At 38.8% G+C, this 5,524-nt stretch overlaps 1 long non-coding RNA gene across 1 annotated transcript; it reads right to left on the bottom strand.

Moving 5' to 3' along the window:
- Positions 1 to 2,384: 2,384 nt before the first annotated feature.
- LOC106907049 (uncharacterized) lies at positions 2,385 to 3,226 on the bottom strand. The gene is made up of 3 exons (XR_001415495.2): positions 3,184 to 3,226; positions 3,049 to 3,112; positions 2,385 to 2,978 (listed from the first exon to the last, which is right to left on the bottom strand). It is a non-coding gene; the product is annotated as an uncharacterized LOC106907049 (long non-coding RNA).
- Between the last annotated feature and the right edge of the window lie 2,298 nt (positions 3,227 to 5,524).

The raw sequence follows: 5,524 nt of genomic DNA, 5'->3' as shown, positions 1-5,524 counted from the left end.
AGAGTGGGGCCCCAGTAGCTCCTAGGATCATTGGGACACTCAAACCCCTCCACCACGATAAGGTGGCAGCCCCAGGAGAGGCAATATACCTATAAAAAGTAAAATCAGAGAAACTGATAATTTTGCAATGGTTTCTTAATTTTTTCCAGAGTTGTATATGTAGGCCTGTTTATTTTTGTCTTGTAAGCTCTGTCTTATGTTACATATTACTATAATATCCCCTTCATCACTTCATGTCATTAACCAGTTATGTTTTCCTTATTTTTTTGCATTATGCTGCTACCAACGGCTTCATAACCTACTAAATAGGTATGCAAAGATATGAAAATTTGGGCTGATATCTGATAATCACACTGTTGTTATGGCCAATAACCAATAATTACCAATATCATACAGATAATACCAATATTTTCTTACACTTTTGACATTGTGTTGTCTGTGTCCACTACTTGACTCACTTGATCATCACCTTCCAAGCCCTGGTCAGCCTTTGCACCAACCTCAGAGCTGTAGATAGAATAGTGTAAATAAAAACAATTCTGCAGATACAGAAGTATTCCAGACTATAATATCTCTTTCTGCCACCATCACTGACACTGAAGCCAGAAAAGGCTTTCTACGTTTACAAGATTCACAACACACTGATGCCAGGAAACTATTTCCAAGAATTCAAAGCTTTACTTAACCAGCTTCCACCAACTGTGACTAATTTGAAATGTTTGTTGAGTTTCCTTGGTTAATTTGAAATCACTATTAGTAGACAAGGTGTTTAATAGAATGGCTCTCATCTACATAAATACCTTCACAAAAGCTTATGTCACATCTGAGTCACTCTTGTCATTAAGGAACTGTTGGCTAGGAGCACTTGTCAAGACTCAAGACAAGTGCATTTTTCATGTCACTCCACAAGGCAGACGTACCAAATGTTACCAGAATAGAGGCATCCTTGTCTATCTTCAAGAACCTTTTAACCCTTGTGCGTGCGAGGACTGAGGCAAACATAGAGGACTGTGGCAAATGATACAAGTTTTACGTGTGTGGGGTCAGTTGTACCCAGGGGCGCCACCAACAATCTTGACAAAAAATTTGTTTGGGCCCCCCGCGCAGCTGCTGTTACAGTTTTTTGAGTCTATTTGACCCATAAAATGCGTCACAATTTTAAAGACTTGCAACTGCCTTGCTTTCTTCGGTTCAATACTGATAACTAGCACAATATTTACTGCTCATGATTTAACATCCAACAGTCCACATACAGTATGCAAGTAGATTGTTTATTTTTTTTTTCTATTAGTTTTAGATTACTGAAATGTCTCTCCCCATGAGCAACTGTCAAAAGCAATGTGCAACTGCACATAAAGCAATCCAGACTTCTCAAAAGTAGTTGCATTTTATTCAAGCTGCAGTATATAACTGTAATAAAAAATATGTTTTCTCCATAATTGTTAAAGCTGTCACAATGTCGTAGAAGTTTGTTATGAGACAGATAATCTGTGAAAACAATCAATCTCCTCTATTTCCTTCCTGAATTAATATTGCTGGCTAAAGTAATGCACCGTTCTGACCAAAACAACCAATCAGAACTATTAGGACGCTCTTAGCGCTGTCAATTAGCCTCATTCACTCACTGCTAAATGTGCTAATGGTGAAGAAACAACTTATCATTTACAAGAAACCATTTATCTGTCATCATTGGTAGCTATACTAACTAAACTGAGCATTCACAGTTTGAATCTGCACAGCTTTGTGCTATGCTAGCTGCAGCATGGCACAAATCAAGGGGGAGGAAGGATGAGCAGCACCACATGAGATTGTGATTGACAGCACTAAAACTCTCTTCCCACTGACTGGTTGTTTCTAGAGAACCATGGGAGAAGGTAGAGGACATAGATTTTTCACATTACCTCTCATACCATACTGTCACAACATAATGACAGTTTTAAAAAGTATGTTAAAGAAAATCATATAAAAGTTACATACTGCAGCTTTAATTTCACTCGGGAGAGAATGGGTCAGGAGGGACGTGGGTTATAACTGCTGCTGACTGACTCACCTGTTAAGTGGTAGAAGATACAGGGAACAAGTTAAATATATGAACATGTTGGTAATTCTTTTCCTTAATTCATTAAATGCCAGTGAAAAGGAGGCAAAGTAGTGTGTAGCTAAGCTAACTATGCTAAATGGTTGCTATGCTAAATCTCACACAGTCTTCTCACCTCTCGGAGGAAAAACTGGTGTGGCAACCTGGGGGGTGGATTTTCTTAGTATGAACCCAAATATAAAATATTAAAGGGTTACAATGACCAACAACGCCACCTGGAATAAATCCAGGAAAATATAATGTAGTAAGGACACAGGTAAGTTCTACTGGAAATGAGGAGACAAGATTCAGAAAGTTCTACAAAATTTATTAAACTTCAAAATATCTTTTAAATTCCCAATAATCTGAAATTGAATAGTTAAAACAGTGAATGCATTTGACAAGATAAAATGTCTAAATTTCAAAGGAAACTGAGGCTTACCGATGGGGGAAGTAGTGAGGGAAGGGGCAACATCCAGTGCAGAAAAAGGGGACCACCCTGGACACTACAAAAACACAGCAAACAAAAGAAAAAGGTGCTCCAACAAAACACACAAGACAAGACACCGCCACCAGGGGTCACCACCGCCACCACAGAAGCCTCAATCCCTAAAAGACAGACAAGAAAATGAAACGATACAAGTACAACAGTGATACAATAGCCCTGCAATGTTGCACTTTATCCCCAGGGAAAGTGCAGATTAGTATTTTAAAACAATTTATAAGTAGGCAAAACAGCAGCGAGTGTCACTCCAGGTGCAATGCTGATGAGTCAGAAGGCTAAAAAGAATAGAGCAAATTATTAATACAACTGCTAACAAAAACATAACTTGCAGCAGCTGCTTATCTGTGACCTGTGGCCAAATAATCAGATCCCCAATTCCGCCTAGATGCAGTGCAACTGTAAGAAAACGCTATGTGAAGGTTTTGTTTACATGGATAGACGCTACTTAGCCACGCTAAGCTCTTACCTTCCTGTCAGCAAATGAATGAACGGACAGATCGGTCCAAATATTGGAGGTGCAGCAAAGGAGGCTAAGCAGATAAACCAATTAGTATTAATAGCCATTATTAAAGCCGACAAACGATAAAACAGCCACGCTTACCCAGAACAGTGCAAACAAAGGAAGCAGATTTGGTTGATGTCACGACGCAAGCAGCCTCATGACAGGTGAAGGCTTGCTTATATGCAGCAGCTGAAATTGGCCTTAAAGTGGCAGCGCACCATTTATGCTGCTACACTGGGTTATAAATTGACACTCTTGCCTCTCTCTCTCTCTTTGAAAGCCTGATTTTCTAACTTTTCTTAGCAGCATAGTAACAGCCACAATTGTTCGTGTCTTCCATCGTCTGCTGCTAACAGCGTCACTCTCAAGCGCTCCAAGCAGGAACAAACCATTTAACGCAGATAGGGGGGTTCAGGGCAAATATGGATGTGTCTTTTTTGATCTGGGAGTGCACAGGAGTTGCAACAAGAAGTGCAATTAAAAATACAAAATATTTATTTTGTATTTTCTAAACCAGCCAACATTTTAGAGAATGGACATAAATCTCTTGTCACTAGTTATAGTAACTCGGCGTGTGTGCATGTGAGGGGATGTGGCTTGGACAATCAAAATTGATTGGCCAATGCCAAAGTTCACTTCAATGAAATTTATTGTGCTTTTTTCAGGCTTTAGGTGAACAAAAGAGGAGACGTGCAGTATTTAAATAAATAGAATGTCGAAAGCAGGTTAAGAAATATACCAAACAGCAGTACCTTCATTGCAAAAAGTAAACTTTCTATATTACCTCTCAAGAGTCTAATCACAGTCTAAACCCAGACAGACTCCCTGTGGTGCAGAGCCCTCTTTTATAGCCACAGGCTCCACCCACAGGAAGACAACAGCAACTACAAAAATTACTTCTAACTCAAGTAAACTCTTATCAAAGTATACAATAATAATACTGAGAAAAAATAAATAAATAAACTTGTGACCAGAAATACAATACTCAGCAGATGACAGTACTGACATCATGCAATGCAGATGGGGTTCAAGAAGTAAATGCAGCCCATTTACTTCTGTTAATCCACTTTCAAAATTCCCAATGTCTGTGTCATGTACAGTTGTCCCAACTGTTGTAATAGAGAGACAGATAAACATTATTTCCGTGTTCCAAAGGTAGTTGGTCACAAGGGAGTTCATTGAAAAAATTATGCTCTGTGATTTTTCAAGTTAGTTTCTTTCAAAAACTACTCCCAAAAAACGAAAGTAGTCAACCCTTTCTAACTCTTTCCCATACAAGTACAACTTTTTACTAATCCCAATAATTTTATTTGTGAAAACATAACTTTTGTCTTCTCAATTGAAAATTTAAATCCCCATTCTATCCTCCACTCCCTTTATCTATCCCTTCCTGAAGTTTTAAAATAAGATGTTCTACATTACTTCCCCTTTTCTAAAATAAGAAAAATATGACTATAAACAAATTTGGAATATTGAAAAGAAGTGCTAAAGTATTCCATTTTCCACAGTAATAACGACTTTGCCACTTCGGCACACTAGACTCCGAACAAAAATCAGATGACCCAACTTTTGACGCACCACAAATCTGAGGCCGTTGGAAGTGTGAAATGAGTCTCAAAAATTCTTGTGCATTGGTAACCTGATCTGTGCATAAATGCAGTTCTGTGTGTGAGTGTCTGGTGACTTGTGCATACTTATTTAACATTTTTAGGCGTAGAAGAAGGTTTGAATTCATGATTATCAGATTTGTGAGGGTAAAGTATAAAAAAATCTGTGTAGAAATGTAATGTTTGTAGAAATTGCAATTGTGTGCGTGCATCTTTATTTGTATTTGTAATTTCTTAATATTTGTGTATGCATTTAACCACATATTTACAAGTACCTGGAAGTTACGCACTTTTTAAAAAAAATATGGTTTACAAATCATGTTTCACAGATACAACTATCAAGGCTTTACAAAAAGGCTTTACAAAGATGCTTACACTGATTACAAATCCAGTGTTACATACACACAGGCATTTTGAGACTATTTTCTCTCCATCGGTTTTCCATATGCTCAGACTAAAGGTTCACCTTCTGGCAGACATGGACAGAGAATGTGTACTAACTCCAGATGAAATGGCAATCACACCAAGTGTGAAGGTGCACCTACAAACAGGAAACGTTTTTAGGGATGTGACATTTCCTTTCCCTGGGCTTGGTGGAGTTGTTGGAGGAGGCGGAGTGGGACCGTCAGGAAACTCTGGCAGAAATTACCGATAAGTCACCTCCACTGGAGCGAGAGATGCTGGCCTTTTACCCTTCTTCCTCCTCCACAACACCTGCTGCTCCTTCCCAGTTCCCACCGTCACTGTCTGAGTCTCTAACCTTCTTCCTGGATTCCATCTTCATCCACATACAAACTGCCACCACCACAAGAATGGGCTTTGTGTTATTGCAA

Source organism: Poecilia mexicana, unplaced genomic scaffold, assembly GCF_051168715.1.
Source record: "Poecilia mexicana isolate PSO_F unplaced genomic scaffold, ASM5116871v1 scaffold_9, whole genome shotgun sequence".
Taxonomy (NCBI): domain Eukaryota; kingdom Metazoa; phylum Chordata; class Actinopteri; order Cyprinodontiformes; family Poeciliidae; genus Poecilia; species Poecilia mexicana.
The sequence above is the reverse complement of the archived record's forward strand: the minus strand, read 5'-3'. Positions and strand labels throughout refer to the sequence as shown.